The sequence below is a fragment of the Capricornis sumatraensis genome, chromosome 14 (assembly GCF_032405125.1).
Source record: "Capricornis sumatraensis isolate serow.1 chromosome 14, serow.2, whole genome shotgun sequence".
In the NCBI taxonomy this organism is placed as follows: domain Eukaryota; kingdom Metazoa; phylum Chordata; class Mammalia; order Artiodactyla; family Bovidae; genus Capricornis; species Capricornis sumatraensis.
The window spans coordinates 64,723,440-64,742,204 of NC_091082.1; positions in this window are offsets into that span (position 1 = coordinate 64,723,440).

Genomic DNA, 18,765 nt, shown 5'->3' on the forward strand with positions numbered 1-18,765 from the left:
TACACATTATCGTAAAGAAAATATTGTGATATCAAGCTGATGAAACTTTATATTTGAAAGATCTCTCTTTTTGATGATCTGATTCATAGATATCTGCAGCAGTTCTCTAAAAGAAGTCTTCTATTTTGTGTGAAACATAATATAAACATTTACTCCAGATCAACCAGAAGGAAAGGCATAGTGGTGAAAAAAATAATTGAAGGGTAATGGCATGTTTAGACCCAGTGAGACCTGAGGTTCATGGTGAGCTATTAGCCAAATATGAGTCTACAATAGTTTATTATAAAAGCAAGTATTATACTTGGACATTTCCAATGGAGTAAGCTGTATTATAGCCAGAATTATAGTATTATACTCAGGAGTATAATAGGACTGTTATAATACTGCTATTATACTCCTATTATATCCAGTGTTTGTCAGTCCTTTAATTTAGCATTGAGACTACTTTTGTACTTCTCTTCAAGTAAATTCAATAAATGGCAAAGGAACAGTAGAAAAGAAGAAGCTCAGTGATTAAAGCATTGAGAATAAAACCTTTGAATTATGTGATAGATTATTAGGGAAGATGTTATTAGCTGCTAGAAGAAGAGGGACAGTCATAGGAGGTATCAGAAAGAATACCTAATTACAAGATTCAGTGAGAATTAGATGGTAAACCAATAGCTAACATTTATTGAGTACTTATGTTTCAGGCACTGTGCTAAGTACTATTCATGAACAATCCCATTTAATCCTCATAAAAACATAAATGGGAGTATTGCCCAGAAGTATGATGGGTTTTAATTATAGAATTTGTCTTTATGACCAGTCATAGAGATAGGAGGATTAGAAACTTCAGGCTTTTGTTTTAGCTATTTAAATAAAGTGAAAATCTGGTTGTATTTCAGTTTATTAGGAGCTTGCCAATGGCATTGGATGCTGTAGGTATAATTTCTTCCTATACCAAGTGGCCAAACTGGACTTCTTTACAAAGGACCTTTCAGCTGAAGGACTTTTATTCTTTATTGTAATGTTTTCAAAGCAAGGATTCCTTACTTTTGAATGCCAGATGCACAAAAACTTTGTGAAAATGAATGGTTGACTACGAACTCAAGCTTACTATTGCTATTTTTAAACTTTTTATTTTATACTGGAGTATAGCCAATTAATAATGTTGTGACAGTTTCGGATGCACGGCAGAGGGACTCAGCCATACATGTATATGTGTCCACTTTACCCTAAACTCCCCTCCCATCTAGGCTGCTGCTGCTAAGTCGCCTCAGTCGTGTCCGACTCTGTGTGACCCCAGAGACGGCAGCCCACCAGGCTCCCCTGTCCCTGGGATTCTCCAGGCAAGAACACTGGAGTGGGTTGCCCTTTCCTTCTCCAACGCATGGAAGTGAAAAGTGAAAGCGAAGTCGCTCAGTCGCGTCCGTCTCTTAGCGACCCCATGGACTGCAGCCTACCAGGCTCCTCCCTCCATGGGATTTTCCAGGCAAGAGTACTGGAGTGGGGTGCCATTGCCTTCTCTGCCCATGTAGGCTAGGCACTCCTAAATTGAGAGAACAGGATATAAATTATTTAGGGCCTCATAGCTGGCAGAAGAAAATGCAAAACCTTTCTCAAGAAACACTTTTTCAACCTAGGGTACACAAGATTTCCATAGATAAATCCACAATGAAGAGAAGTTCACAACCCAAAATTATAAACACTAGAGATCCTTATGAGTGACAGTGCAGCAATTAATAGAACTATCAGGTGGAGACTATCAAATCCATATGCTTAAAGTGACACAAAAGAAGGACTAATATCATAAAGCATAAGATTCTGAAAAAAAAAATAGGCATATCTTAAAACTATTAGAGATGGAAGTGTATAGACACTGAAGTGAGTTGATAGGTTAACTATGCTGGCTTATAACTAAAGAGAGAGTTAGTATACCAAAAGATAAATCTGAGGAAATTAAAAAAAAGAAAATGTTGGAAAATATGAGACATCAAGAGACCTTGAAGATATAAGAAGATGAAACATATATCTACTAGGGGTTTCAGTGCTAAAGAATAAAGAGAATGGTGTATAGGTAATATTCAAAGATAGAGAAACTAAGAATTTTTTCATTGATTTTTGTTGTTGTTGTTGTGGTTGACTAAAAACATTAGTCCTAAGACTCAAGAAGCTTAACAAAATTCTTGACAAAATAAGTAAAATAAATCCACATCGAGACCCATCTTAATGAAATTACAGAATATCAAAGACAGAAAAATATAAAGGCCAATTTAGGAAAAAACACAAGTTAACAACAAAGGAATGATAGTTTAACTAGCTGGAGATTTCTCAACAGACAATGATGGAAGTCAAAGGACAGTGGAAAAATATCTTCAAAGTCTTAAGAGAAAATAAATATTAACCTAAATTCTATAGCAAATTAAACTTTAAGAAGAAAATCTCCTCTCCCTCTAAAACAATATCTTCAGACAAAATAAAGCTGAAAGAATTTAGCACCAAAGAACCTCACTGAAGGAACTACTGAAAGACTGAAAGATGTAATTCAGAAGAAATAAAATTGAACTAAAAAGTGTAAGGAACGGTGAGCAAATGATTCTGTTTCCTCTAACTGCTGCTGGATGTCCAGTGGCTTCCATAGGCTAGGCACTCCTAAATTGAGAGAACAGGATATAAATTATTTATTGACAGCACCTAAGTGTGAAGATAGGATAAGGAGATAGGATGCTATTGCTGTGCATGTATTTTTGTCTAAGTGTAACACATTTCCCTATAGGCACAGAATTGCAGAGAGTGATGAGGTTCCCATGCGGGCCTTTCAAAGCCCATTGAACTCAAATGCTACCAATATGGAACACTGTCTGAAGAAAGAAATCCTTGAGTCCAGAAGGAATGAAGCAAAGAGCTTAAGATCCTTAAATTACAGAGTCTAAAGCCCTAGAGTGATGGCAGTCAGTTATGGGGATAGGAGCAGTGAGTCCATGAATATCAGATTCCTAATGGAAATTCTAGATTCTTTCCATGAGGAAACATGCATTCTTCCCTGGACTCGAATTAGAATTTGCTTTTTCTTTAGTGTTTATGGACAATAAAAATGGAGGAACAAGAACTTTGGGGGAAAAAACATCACCAAGGATGACATGATTGCTAATAAGCCTTTGGATTTCACATAAAGGGTCCTTTTAGGCAAATACTTTTTTAAAGGCGTAGCTGAGTTGCCTGAAACACACTTTAGTGCCCAATCGTTTTTCTGGAAAGAAACTCACCCTTGGACTGATGATTGGGTGGTTATGCAAATATGCAAAGCCCAGAAACCCTCTGGATGGGAGGAATGCCTGAACCCAGCAGGAGGTGGGCACTGCCAGTCTTGAGAAAGGCAAGGAAACAACAGGTGTTCTTGGTTGGCACCAAGGGTCGCTGCTGACAGTCTCATAAAACATTTACAAGGTTGGCCAGTGCTGGGGTAGAGCCCGAGCCAGGGCAGGTGCAGTGAAAAGGCAAATTCCAGGGCGGCTGAAAATGGAGAGATGGTAGCAAAGAGACAGCCAAGTAGGAAAAATAAGTTATCCTGTATCCGCCTCCACACCCACATAGGCATGAAATACGTGGGCTCAAGTTTCTGCAGGGCAAAATGGAAGCATGAGAGCAGTAAGTTAACTTGTTTGGTGTGAAAAAGACTAGAAAACAGCAAAGGAACACAGAACCAAGAGCTATAATGTTAGTGTAGTTCTAACAGAAGCTTTTAACAGAAATGCAGTTACTTGACCATAGAAAAATTAACTTTTTGATCAGATTAAAGCTATTGTTTAGCATGGTGTCATCAAATGGAATAAAAGAGCAAGAAATCATTAGAGGGAATTCCCAGTGGTTAGGAGTCCACACTACGGGCTCCATCCCCGGTTGGGGATCTAAGATTCCACAAGCTGCACGACTGGGCTGGAAAAAAAAAAAAAATCATTACGGCATGCTTTTCCATAAAGGATTTCAATTGAAAAAAGCCTAGCTTTCTAAAGAATAAAATAGTTAATATTCTAGAAAGATGTCGACAAGCCTAATGAGCCTTTAATTGAGAAATAGAATGAGGATATTATAACTAAGGAGCATAGCAGAATGAGAGCTGAAATTCTGGCTAGAAGGGTTATGTTAGCTTGAAAAGTAATTTATGCCACATGATAATCTTACCTACTGAACTCCATATTTTCTTTTTGTTTCTTTTTGACTCAGAAAATATGGACAATTGACTACTATCCCCTGACTTTTTTCTTCCTTTCTATCTTAATCATCACAACTATCACATGAAGATAGTTTAATTATTTCCCCCACTCTGAGTCCTTCATTCCAGCAGGAGTGTTTGCCTGAAAATCCACGGAGCTACATCAATTCAGTTTGACAAATATTTACTGAATGTCTGTCATGTCCAGTGAGGTACCAGAGACTGCAGCTATAAAGACAGGATGGTATAAAGGTGAGTGACAGAGGCAGGCAGGTAATTCTTATGAGCTGGATGACAGACGTGGCTGACGGGAGTACTGTGTGCAGCCTGGGATTTATTATTAACAGGGGCCTAGTGCTTAGGACTCGGAGAAGGCAATGGCACCCTACTCCAGTACTCTTGCCTGGAAAATCCCATGGACGGAGGAGCCTGGTAGGCTGCAGTCCATGGGGTCACTGAGAGTCAGGGACGACTTCACTTTCACTTTTCACTTTCATGCATTGGAGAAGGACATGGCAGCCCACTCCAGTGTTCTTGCCTGGAGAATCCCAGGGACGGGGGAGCCTGGTGGGCTGCTGTCCTGGGGTCACACAGAGTTGGACACGACTGAAGCGACTTGGCAGCTGCAGCAGCAGTGCTTAGGACAGGAGTTTTCAATACTGACTGCTTTCTAATATTTCTAATGTTCAAACCACCTGAGGAGATAAAAAAAAAATATGTTCTCCAGTTTTTACTACCTGAATAATGGTCTAATTATCTGGATGAGGCTCAGGCCCAGTCCTTTCCAAAGGTTTCTCAGCTTAACAGCTATTGCTTTAACAATGGGCAGTCTTGGGAATTCCCTGGAGGTCCAGTGGTTAGGACTTTGCACTCCCCCTGCAGGGGCTGCGGGGTCTATCCTTGGTCAGGGAACTAAGATCTCACATTTCAAGGGGCAGGGCCCACCTCCCTCCCCCGTGCCCCACCTCTCCTGAACCAAAACAAAACAACAAAATGGGCAGTCTTACTCCCAAAGCCTGGTTTCAAATTCAATCAGCCAAGGCCTCAATTTTCTCATTGCCAAATAGGGATAATGTTAGTTTTCACCAGTGGTGGACACTTGCCGGGCAGCTTGCTTTCCACTGGGAATGCCCCTCCCTGACTCATAAGGTGCCCATGGGGCTGCCAATCCCATTACCTGCTGACCTCTGATGGAAAGGGATGTCTACAGGACTCAAGGCCCTTGGAGTATTTGGTCTGCGTGTTGTGCATTTAATCCACTGGCGCCATCCAAAGCCTTCCATGATGGAAAGGAAGAGAGGGAGAGGCAGGGAGGGCAAGAGAGGAGTGAGCAAGCCAGGAAGATCTGTTCCTTTGGACCTCTGAGTGTACACACGGAGGCAGTTAATCTCCCCAGGTACACCAGGAGTGTCCAGCTGCACACGAAGCCTACCGTCAGAGTGAAACAGAGCTGAGAGATGAGAACAGTGACCGAATCCTGATAACCTCACCTGGCCCTCTGGATTCACCTATTTCTGAAGCTAGGAATACCTGTCCCTGGGCTTTCCAGTTGTGCCAGACAATTAATTCTCCAATGCTCAGCTATTTGGGGTCAGTTTTACATTATTTGTTACCAAAAAAATGTCATGAGGCTTCTGTGGGGATAAAGTGAAATAATGTAGGGAAAACACAAATCCCAAGATATTATAAACACTCCTCAGCCTCGTCACCATCGCAACATTGTCCTCGTTGCTACCAGCACCTGTTTTTCTTCTTAAGTGGACTGTAGAATGGGCTGCAGTTTTGATATTTTCTGACTTCTGTACTGTTATTAGAAAGAACTCAGAAATTTTTGACATGCTGTACAATGTTTTTTCTTTGAGGTTATTCTAGCCATTGCTCTCAGTTCCATGAAGGAATGACGATGCTTCAAGCTTTGGGTCCTTTGAATATACCCAACCTTCAGAGTTTCATACTGTAATAGGCAGAGGAATAGATGCTACTTAGAAGACATCTGTTCTTTATTTTTTAATATTTTTTTTCTTATTTGGCTGTGCCAGGTCTCAGTTGTGACACTCAGGGGAGTTTTGATCTTTGTTTCAATCTTTTTTTTTTTTTTTTAATATGCTATCTTTTAATTGTGGCATGCAAACTCTTAGTTGCAGCATGTGGAATCAAACCCAAGTCCCCTGCATTGGGAGTGTGGCGTCTTAGCCACTGGACTACCAGGGAAATTCCCAACTGTTTTTTACATTTTCACCATTAGAAAAATAAGCCCCAGAGTCCACTCTGAGGTTTATTTAATGCTCCTCATGTGCCCATGGCATGTTCCACTTCTGCACGTTTTGCGCTTCCACTTCTGCGCCAATTTGATTCAAAGTCCTTCCTCACCTTTACTTTGTCCATCTAATCCAGTTGTCCCACAAGACCCAGATCAGGTTCCTTGGTTCTTACCTTGAACACTGTCTCTGAATTCACTCCCCTTTCCTTAAACTTTTAATGTCATATTTTGGTTTGTTTTAAATGTATATTGCTTTATCTCCTCAACAAGATGGTGTTTTCATTGAAAACAAGGGAATTCTCTGTACTTTTCCGAGTTTCCCTGCACATACCAGATTCCTTATGACTGCTGGTTCAAAGAGCATACTTCATATAAGGCAATTCTTTCAGAGGCAGATGAGGAATTGCGTTGGTTGGTTGTAAAGCTGCTTAGTAGACTGAGATGCAAAAAAGTCGTAGCAATCTTTATAAGCCATAGTTCCAACGGTAGGGAATTCTAGGTACCGATTCCTAACTGCCTTTGCAGTTTGAAGTCAAGTCAAGAATTTCTTTCCCTACTGTCTTTTCTTCTACTTCTGCCACAATTCTGCCTTGGAGACTGGCATGGAAATTTAAGCTCCATTGAGTTAAACATGCAATCTCGTTATTTATACTATAATCTAGTCATATTCTAAGAGTCTTTGTCAATTTAAGAAAAAAAAAGTTTTCTCCTGGCCTTTTTCCTTATTGTTACGCTGAGCAGCTATCCAGTGAGGTCATCACACCCTTCTTGTGTGTGATGAGATTTTTGTTGCTTTAGACTAATATTGATGATTATTTAATAAATAAGTGAACATATCTGGCTCTTCTCCCCAGCATAATTAGACTTGCTTTGTTAAAGCCAAGGTTGAAATGGATAACCAGTCCCATTCTTTCCTTCCATTTTGAATTCTTAGTGTTGGCTTTTGTGTTCTTTTGGCAGCTCTTCTACTAACATGCTGGAACATGCTAATAAAGGCTGCTGCACCTTGGATTCAAGATTATACATTGGCCAGTGTCCACTAGAAGATACAAAGCTTTTAAAAGCCCTTTGAAAACTGTAAAACCCGGTAAAAGCAAGGGCTGCTGTTACAATGAGAAGGTTCTTGATTCTGGTAGCTGCAGAAGAGACGTGTTTAACTTTAGTTCATCAGCTTAACTTCCTCAGGAATTTGGCTAACAACATCATAGCATGCCAACATAGAAATGGCTTACTGCACATTCAGATCTGGATTCTTTACTGATTAAAGAAAAAAGCAAGAGAAACCCCAACACACACACAACATGCATGTACCCCTATATGTACAATTCAAGGAAAATACTGAACATATGAAGAAAAATTGCAAAAAAGCAACTCTACCAGGAAACTAACTATATATTACTACACTACATCAAAAACTATGAAATAAGTGATTATTATTCAATAATCTTAGCCACCTACAAAGAAAAGGCTGTTTACTTTAAGGACCATTAAAACGAGCACAAATGGATATGTTTTTTCAGTTATATCCATTGAATCGAAACTTAAGCATGGGGAATCAAGAGTATTTTGTCATGTAGAATTAACACATATTATAAAATACATGGTATAAATAAATAAGTAATTAATAAAATTCATAAGGAATGGACACACCAACCTTTCAAGAACAGCTTTATCGACTAGACAGTAAAGCCCTTTCTCTCCATCATTACATACATGAGTGTCAATTATGAAATCAGAAAAGAAGTTGTATCTTTTTTTAATTAAGATTTTCCAGCACAGCAGCATACCACTGAGATCCAATCATAAGTGAGTGTCAACAAATCACAACGTTCTGATGTTTCTCATAATTACTGGTACTATTTAAAGTTGTAAAAATCTCTGCCAGGTATTTGAAAAATTGTGCAGATAGTTTAATAATAAAACAAAGCTCTTCTCACCCAGAGATTACATCCAAAGGGACACAGGCCAATGTTGTTGCCAAGTCATGTTCCACTCTTTGCGACCCCATGGATGGCAGCATGCTAGGCTTCCCTGTCCTTCACTATCTCCGAGAGTTTGCTCAAGTTCATGTCCATTGAGTCAGTTATGCTGTATACCCATTTTATCTTCTGCTACCCTCTTCTCCTTTTGCCTTCCATCTTTCCCAGTGTCAGGGTCAGATGCACACAAAATAATCTCAGTAGATATGGTGCTCCATAAACCTCAGTTCAGTTCAGTCGCTCAGTCATGTCTGACTCTTTGTGACCCCTTGGACTGCAGCACCCCAGGCTTCCCTGTCCATCATCAACTCCTGGAGCTTGCTCAAACTCATGTCCATTGAGTCAGTGATGCCATCCAACCATCTCATCCTCTGTCATCCCCTTATCCTCCTGCCCTCAATCTTTCCCAGCATCAGGGTCCTTTCCAATGAGTCAGTTCTTTGCATCAGGTGGCCAAACTATTGAAGCTTCAGCTTCATCATCAGTCCTTCCAATGAATATTCAGGATTAATTTCCTTTAGGATTGACTGGTTTGATCACCTTGCAGTCCAAGGGACTATCAAGAGTCTTCTCCAACACTTTAGTTCAAAAGCATCAAATTTTTGGTGCTCAGCTTTCTTTATAGTCCAAACCCATGTCTCTTACATCCCCTGCACTGGCAGGCAGGCTCTTTACCACTAGTGTCATCTGGGAAGCCCCAGTGAATGCTAAAACTAATGGAGCAAAAAGTGAGATTTTACAGCGTCTCAACTTATTTTCTCATCTGTCAAACCTAAAAAGTAACTTTACTATAAACTTGGAAAGCACCATCTCCATCAGTTGATCAAAATTAGCACCACCATCTGTTTGCGTTTTGACTTGAACATCTGGGTGGATGCAGGGGCCGTGTACTGAAATCAGAAAGTTTGAGACAAAAGTTAGCTGGGAGAAGCGACTGGAAATTGAGAGTTCTGTTTAGACCACACTGACTTTAAGATCTATACGTAGTGAAATTTATTGAAGCTATCTAATAGGCATTTGGATATATGAGCATAGAGTTGCTGGGAAAGGTAAGAGCTGGAAACACACAGGCTAGTTGTCACCAACATGTTGGTGGAATAAAATAGGTCACCTGGGGAAAGCATGAATTCAGGAAAGAATGGGGACTCAAGGCAAAGTGCTGGATACTCCAGCATATGGGATTCCAGTGGAAGAGTCTGAGCAGGGAGAAAACCAGAAGGATTTGGTATCATAAAATTCAAGAGAAGAAGTAGGGTAGTCAGCCAGTGCTGTTGCGAGAACGGGTAAGATTAGAACAAAGAATTGGAGATAAAACCAGTCAATCTTAAAGGAACTCAACCTTGAATATTCATTGGAATGACTGATGCTGATGCTGAAGCTCCAATACTTTGGCTACCTGATTGGAAAAGACCCTCATGCTGGGAAAGTTTGAGGGCAAGAGGAGAAGGGGACAGCAGAGGATGAGATGATTAGATAGCATCACTGACTCAATGGACATGAGTTTGAGCAAACTCTGGGAGATAGTGAAGGACAGGGGAGCCTGCTGTGCTACAGTTCATGGGGTTGCAAGGAAGTGAAATGAAGTGAAAGTCGTTCAGTTGTGTCCGACTCTTTGCGACCCCATGGACTGCATAGTACATGGAATTCTCCAAGCCAGAATACTGGAGTGAGTAGCCTTTCCCTTCTCCAGGGGTTCTTCCCAACCCAGGGATTGAACCCAGGTCTCCCGCGTTGCAGGTGGATTCTTTACCAACTTAGCCACAAGGGAAGCCCGGGATTGCAAAGAGTCAGACACGATTTAGCGACTGAACAAGAACATTCACCAAATTATACCAAGTTTCTACTGAATGCCAAGCATTATGATTGGCCAAAGGAGAAGAGACACAGTAAGAGAAAATTAGTATATGGTGTGATGACAACCACAGGGACCCATAGGGGAGGTGGAGGTAAGGAGTGAATGGAGGCATTCAGGAGGAATACGTGCTGGTGTTAACCACTGAAGTGTGGGTAAGGATTAACCAGAAGTGTGATGAATTCATTTAGGCAAAGGAAACCCATGCACAAAGTTACGGAAGCAATCAGAGAACTACAGGTAAATTGATTTGAATGGACTGAATGTATATATACATACATATGTTGTTTAGTTGCTAAGTCATGTCCAACTCTTTGTGACCCTATGGACTGTAGCCCACCAGGTTCCTCTGTCCGTGGGATTTCCCAGGTAAGAATACTGGAGTGGATTGCCATTTCCTTCTGCAGGGGATCTTCCCAACCCAGGGATCAAACTCTTACCTCCTGCATTAGCAAACGGATTCTTTACCACTGGGCCACCATAGGGCTTACACACACACACACACACACACACACACACACACACACACACACACACACACACTTACATACATACATACACAAATATGAAGGAGCAAAGTCAGATATGGCAGGAGAGGTAGCCAAGGGCCAGATGATGAAAGCCCCGGGTCCCTTACCAGGAACTGCCTGGTCGTCTACAGAAAAGGACAGGAAGTATCCTGTCACGTCAGAGATGCCAGGGAGATGCCAGGGAGATGCCAGGCTGATTCTGGCCATGTTGTGGAAGGTCTGTTTGTTCGAGTGGTTCAAACGGCTCTTGCAGATCCCTGCTTGAGGCCATGGGAAATTGTCTTTGGTTCCAAAGTTGGGAAGTGACCTGATGAACATAGCTGTTGGGATTAACAGGAGAGCAGGTGGCAAACATAAGAATGCACTATTGAGAACTTTTTATTTGGGTATAAGATCTGCATACATCTGGTAACCGTAATGGCTTCTCTTAACTATATAGTACCTTACTGAGTTCCCTGGTAGCTCAGCTGGTAAAGAATCCACCTGCAATGCAGGAGAGTTCAATTCGATTTCTGGGTCAGGAAGATCCCCTGAAGAAGGGATAGACTACCCATTCCAGCATTCTTGGGCTTCCCTGATGGCTCAGATGGTAAAGAATCTGCCTGCAATGTGGGAGACCTGGCTTCGATCCCTGGGTTGGGAAGATGCCCTGGAGGAGGGCATGGGAACCCACTCCAACATTCTTGCCTGGAGAATCCCCATGGACAGAGGAGCCCATTGTGCTACAGTCTATGGGGTCACAAATAGTCAGACATGACTGAACAACTACTCACAGCACAAGCATTTTCATCTGATCCCCCTGTTGGCACTGTTTTCCTACTTTTAGTAGTGGAAGTGAGGCTGAGATAGGTGACTAGGCCAGAATCACACACTGGGAATAATAGTGGAAGGCCCTGGACCAAGACCTTATAACTATGATAACTTGGGTTGTTATGCTATCAAGAGAGATCTTGGGACACCTTCCATCTGGAAGAATTTATGGTTGAGCCCTGTTAGGAGACAGTGTACCTCCAGAGATGAGTGGCTAGGCCACAATACAGATATTTACCAGCAGAGGGTGCTCTTGCCCAAGAGAAAATTGGCAGTTCTTGCAGTTCAAGGACCTTTGCTAATGTTTCTTTTCTGAGGTTCTTCAGAAAGGGCAGTATGAAGACTCTGACAGTAGTAGCCTGTGAATTGAAGGGTTGACCTGTAGCCTTCCATAGCTTGTGTCAAGAAAGACTGGTAGAAAAATGCTTGATTCTCTCTAAGAGAATTCTATACCTTATCTGTGTGGAAGGGAGGAACAGATAGTTCATAAATAAAGCTGTTACAGTGACTGACGATGGATGGAGTACTTCGTGCTGTTCTAATGCAGGATTTAGTTCCTCCAGCTGTACTGTGCTTCCCAGGGATGATTCCTAGTTAAGGGGTTGTAAGCACTTTGATATGGTGAAGCTATACAGATGACCCATCATTTTCCTCTCTGTGCCCAGGAAGGCTTGGGGCATGTTATGGGTTGAATTGTTCCCTCCTCCCCCACAAAAAAAGATAGGTTGATGTCCAAACTCCTCATACCTGTGAATGTGACCTTATTTGGAAATAAGTTGTTTCCAGATGTAATCAAGTTATGAGGAGGTCTTACGGAATTAGAGCGGGCCCTAATCTAAAGGCTGGTATCCTTATAAGAAGAGGGAATTTGGACACGGAGACACAAGAACAACATGTGATGACAAAGCAGAGATTAGGGTGAAGCATCGTCAGGCCAGGAAATGCCAAGAATTGCTGGCAGGACCAGAGGCTGAGAGAAAGGCATGGAACAGGCTCTCCCTCAGACGGAGCCTTCCCGACACCTTGACTTTGGAATGTTGCCCTCCACACTGTAAGAGAATAAATTTCTGTTGTACTAAGGCACCCAGTTTGTGGCAGTTTCTTACGGCAAGCCTAAGACACTAGTACAGAGGTCAAGGGTCTGTCCTTGCAAAATAGTGAAGCAGGTACCTCTGGGAACTGAAACTCGTGCCTAACTTATCGTACTAACTTCATTCCGTCTTGCTTATCTTCCTTCCACCCTCCATACTGATGCCAGAATCATAACTGTTGTTTGTTGTTCCGTTACCAAGTCACGTCAGACTCTTCGAGATCCCATGGACTGCAGCACACCAGGCTTACCTGTCCCTCTCCATCTCCCGGAGTTTGCCCAGAACTCACGTCCATTGCATCGGTGATACCATTCAACCATCTCATCCTCTGTCACCCTCTTCTCCTTCTGCCTTCAATCTTTCCCAGCACCAGGGTCTTTTCCAATGAGTCAGCTGTTCGCATCAGGTGGCCAAAACATTGAAGCTTCGGCTTCAGCATCGGTCCTTCCAGTGAGTATTCAGGGTTGATTTCCTTTATACTAAAATCCAAATCCTCCAGTGGCGTGCCATAGTTTGTCCACAATAGAAGCAGACCTGCAAAGCACTGCCAGACATGGACACTGTCCAGCTTCATAGCCCTTTCTTGTCTCACTCATTGTACTCGTGTGTGTGTGTGTGTGTGTGTGTGTGTGTGTTTGTGTGGTGTTAAGATGCTAAGTTATGTCTGAGTCTTTGTGACCCTGTGGACTGTAGTCTGACAGGCTCCTCTGTCCATAGGATTCTCTAGGCAAGAAAACTGGAGTGGGTTGCCATGCCCTCCTCCAGGGAATCTTCCCAACCCAGGGATCAAACCCTCATCTCTTATGTCATTAGCAAACAGGTTCTTTACCACTAGTGCTGCCTGGGAAGCCACAGTGTACTGATAGTTCCTTACAACTGCACTTCTTTTTTACCCCTTGGTGATTTCATTCAGATGTGTCTTTGCCAATGTAAAGATTCAACTCAAATATCACCTCTCTAGGAAGCCTTCTTTCACCTCTGTAAGTGAAGAATTTGTCTGATTTCAGCACAGAGCCTCAAAAACTCTTGGACTTTCCCGAGTGACAGAAGTGTCTTTGTTATGCTAATATTGTGACTCTAGGTAGGTCCCAGATAGCTCCAGGTCACCAGAAGGTTGGAACTTTTAGTCACCAGATCTTCAGGGAGTGAAGCAGGACTGGAGATTGAGTTCAGTCACGTGGCCAATGACTTAATCGTGTCTATGTAACCCCAATAAAGACGCTGGGTACAGGACTTCCTCGTTGGCCCAGAGGTTAAGAGTCTGCCATCCAATGCAGGGGATGTGGGTTGGATTCCTGGGTGGGGAACTAAGATCTCACATGCCACAGGGCAACTAGAGAGCCCTTGAGATTTAGAGCCCATGCTCTGCCACAACGGAAGCTGGTGCACCCAAACAAGAGGCCCTTACACCATAACAAATGCCCATGCACTATGGCTAGAGACTCTCCCACACACCGAAAACATAGAAAGCCCACGCACCACAACAAAGACCCAGCGCAGCCAAAAAATAAACAAACCCCAAAACCTTGGATCCCAAGCTCGTGGAGCTCCCTGGTTGGTGAAGATGCTGATGTGCTGGAAGGCGATGTTCCCTGACTCCTCCAGGACAGGGCGTGGAACCTCTGTACCACCTCCTAGAACCCATTTCCAGTGTGTATTTGTGTGTGTGTGTGTGTGTGTAATAAAACTACAGTAAATATAGCACTTTGATGAGTTCTTCTAGCAAATTCTCATACTCGACGGGACAATGGAGACCCATGAATTTATAGCCAGTCAAAAGATCAGGTGAGCTGGAACCCCTCAAAATGCAGCTTGCCTGTGAAGTAAAAGCAGTCTTGTGGAGGACTGACCCTTTAACTTGTAGAGTCTGACACTGCCTCCTAGTGATTGGTTTCAGAATTGCATTGTAGTATGCCTGGACACAACTGAGCAACTGAACTGACTGATGATGCCCGGACAGTTAGTTCAGTGGCTCAGTCTTGTCCGACTCTTGTGACACCATGGACTGCAGCACACCAGGCTTCCCTGTCCATCACCAATTCCTGGAGCTTGCTCAAACTCATGTACATGAAGTCGGTGATGCCATCCACCCATCTCATCCTCTGTAGTCCCCTTCTCTTCCGTCCTTCAATCTTTCCCAGCATGAGTCTTTTCTAATGAGACATTTCTTTGCATCAGGTGGCCAAAGTATTGAAGTTTCAGCCCCAGCATCATCCCTTCCAATGAATATTCCGGACTGATTTCCTTTAGGATGGACTAGTTGGATCTCCTTGCAGTCCAAGGGACTCTTGGAGACTCTTCTCCAACACCTTAGTTCAAAAGCATCAATTTTTTTGGTGCTCAGCTTTCTTTATAGTCCAACTCTCACATCCACCCATGACTACTGGAAAAACCATAGCTTTGATGGACTTTTGTTGGTAAAGTAATGTCTCTGCTTTTTAATACACTGTCTAGGTTGGTCATAGCTTTTCTTCCAAGGAGAAAACATCTGTTAATTTCATGGCTCCAGTCACCATCTACAGTGATTTAGAACCCCCTCAAAATAAAGTCTCTCACTGATTCCAATGTTTCCCCATCTATTTGCCATGAAGTGATGGGACTGGATGCCATGATCTTAGTTTTCTGAATGCTGATTTTTGAGCCAAGTTTTTCACTCTCCTCTTTCATTTTCATCAACAGGCTCTTTAGTTCTTCTTCACTTTCTGCCATAAAGATGATGTCATCTGCATATCTGAGGTTATTGAGATTTCTCCTGGCAATCTTGATTCCAGCTTGTGCTTCTTCCAGCTCAGCATTTCTCATGATGTACTCTGCATAGAAGTTAAATAAGCAGGGTGACAATATACAGCCTTGACGTACTCCTTTTCCTATTTGGAACCAGTCTGTTGTTCCATGTCCAGTTCTGACTGTTGCTGCCTGACCTGCATACAGAGTTTTCAAGAGGCAGGTCAGGTGGTCTGGTATTCCCATCTCTTTCAGAATTTTCCACAGTTTGTCGTGATCCACACAGTCAAAGGCTTTGGCGTAGTCAGTAAAGCAGAAGTAGATGTTTTTCTGGAACTCTCTTGCTTTTTCGATGATCCAGTGGATGTTGGCAATTTGATCTCTGGTTCCTCTGCCTTTTCTGAAACCAGCTTGAACATCAGGGAGTTCACGGTTCACATATTGCTGAAGCCTGGCTTGGAGAATTTTGAGCATTACTTTGCTAGCATGTGAGATGAGTGCAATTGTGCAGTAGTTTGAACATCCATTGGCATTGCCTTTCTTTGGGACTGGAATGAAAACTGATTTTTCCAGTCCTGTGGCCACTGCTGAGTTTTCCAAAGTTGCTGGCATATTGAGAGCAGCACTTTCACAGCATCATCTTTTAGGATTTGAAATAGCTCTACTGGAATTCCATCACCTCCACTAGCTTTGTTCGTAGTGATACTTCCTAAGGCCCACTTGACTTTGCATTCCAGGATGTCTGGCTCTAGGTGAGTGATCACACCATCGTGGTTATCTGGGTCATAAAGATCTTTTTGGTATAGTTCTTCTGTGTATTCTTGCCACCTCTTCTTAATACCTTCTGCTTCTGCTAGGTCCATACCATTTCTATCCTTTATTGTGCCCATCTTTGCATGAAATTTTCCCTTGGTATCTCTAATTTTCTTGAAGAGATCTCTAGTCTTTCCCATTCTATTGTTTTCCTCTATTTCTTTGCACTGATTGCTGAGGAAGGCTTTCTTATATCTCCTTGCTGTTCTTTGGAACTCTGCATTCAAATGGGTTATCTTTCCTTTTCTCCTTTGCCTTTGCTTCTCTTCTTTTCTCAGCTATTTGTAAGGCCTCGTGAGACAACCATTTTGCCTTTTGTTTTCTTGGGATGGTCTTAATGACTGCCTCCTGTACAATGTCACTAACCTCTGCCCATAGTTCTTCAGGCACTCTGTCTATCAGATCTAATCCCTTGAATCTATTTGTCACTTCCACTGTATAATTGTAAGGGATTTGATTTACGTCATTCCAGAATGGTCTAGTGGTTTTGCTTGCTTTCTTCATGGTCTAGCGGTTTTGCCTACTTTCTTCATTTTAAGGCAATTAAATTCTTCAATTTTAGGCAATAAGGAGTTCATGATCTGAGCCACAGTCAGCTCCCAGTCTTGTTTTTGCTGACTGTATAGAACTTCTACATCTTCAGCTGCAAAGAATATAATCAATCTGATTTTTATTTTGACCATCTGGTGATGTCCATGTGTCGAGTCTTCTTTTGTGGGTTTTAAAGACAGTCTCGTAGAGGTCTTTCCGGGTGGCTCAGTTGGTAAAGAATCTACCTGCAATGAGGGAGACCTGGGTTTCATCCCTGGGTTGGGAAGATCCCCTGGAGAAGGCAAAGGCTACCCTCTCCAGTATTCTGGCCTGGAGAATTTAATTCCATGGACTGTATAGGCCACGGAGTTGCAAAGAGTGGGAGGGACTGAGCGACTTTCACTTTTGTAGAGGACTATTTAACTTGTAGAGTCTGACACTGTCACCTAGTGGTTGGTGTCAGAATTGCATGGTAGTATGCCCAGTTGGGTTTTGACAGCACAACCTCCTAGTCCTCTCCACCTCTTCTCCAGTTGGTGTTAGAACCTGTGTTGTTTTTGCCTGTCCGCAAGAAACCCTCCTCCACAATTAATCTATGCTGTCTGAGTGGAGCTAATCTCATTTCTTCAGCTCTAGAATAAGCATTTGATCCAGATCTGGCTGATAAGGGTACTCCGTTTCACCTCGTTGCTTTAGATCAGGCATGGAACCCAAGTCAACGCCATAAGATCAGTTTGACAGAGGAAAACCCTCTTTCCATTAGGGTTGTTAAGCTGATAATAAGCAAGACCAGAGCTTCTTAATCCATCCTTGGCACCATTTGCAGAGAATCTGCCTGAGAATGATGTCAACACACATAAAAAAGAAAAGCTGAGAGACGATTGTCGTAATAGACTTTTGGAAACCCTGAAATGTGGCTGTATTTGAAACCAGAAATAACCTTCTGAGCCTCTGAGTTATGTTAATCAGTAAATTTTCTCTCTTATGTTTTTTTAAATAATAATAAAACTATTGGGTTTCAATACTTTTATTTATTTATATCTGGCTGCATTATGTCTTGGTTGTGGCACGTGGGGCCTTTGTTGCATCATGCAGGAACTCTTGTTGTGGCGCACAGACTCTCCAGTTGAGGTACACAGACTTAGTTGCTCCATAGCATGGGGGGATCTTAGCTCCCTGACGAGGGGTTGAACTCAAGTTCCCTGCATTGCAAGGCAGATTGTTAACCACTGGACCACCAAGGAAGGCCATAGTAAATTCTTTTATTCAAGCTATTTTCAGGTAAGCTTTCTGTCACTTGCAACCAAAAGAACTGATGATAGACCATCCTTCCAGAGCCACCTATGACTCTCATTTCTGCCATCACATGCATTATAATTGTTTGTCTGTCTAGATCAATAGAAGGGTGATGTTTTGTTTGTCTTCAAAGTCTACAATACCTAACTCAATGCCTAGAATTTGCTCAGTCACTCTCTTGTGGCTGACTCTTTGCCTGCCAGACTCCTGTCCATAGGATTTCCCAGGCAAGAATACTGGAGTGGGTTGCCATTTCTTTCTCCAGGGGATCTTCCCTACCCAGGGATCAATTCTGTGTCTCCTGCACTGGCAAGAGGATTCTTTACCACTGAGCCACCTGGGAAGCTCAATGCCTAGAATGGTAATGTCCAACACATATTTTTTAAGTGAGAGTTGGGTAGCTAACCACCTCTTTCACAAGTGCTCATTTCCTCCCTACTGGCCTTCCTCTCTCCCTCTCACCTTCACCCCCAGCGTAGTCTCCTTCACAAAATAACAGAGGGGGAAAAAGGCACCCGTCTAGACATGGAAAGAACAGGCTCATAGCACTAGTTCTTCTTTTTCGAGATATGTAACCTTAGCGAATCATAGATAACTAGTGGGAACCTACTGTGTGGCACAGGGGCTCAGATTGGTGCTCTTTGATAACGAAGAGGGGTGGGAAATGGTTGTGAGGGAGGTCTA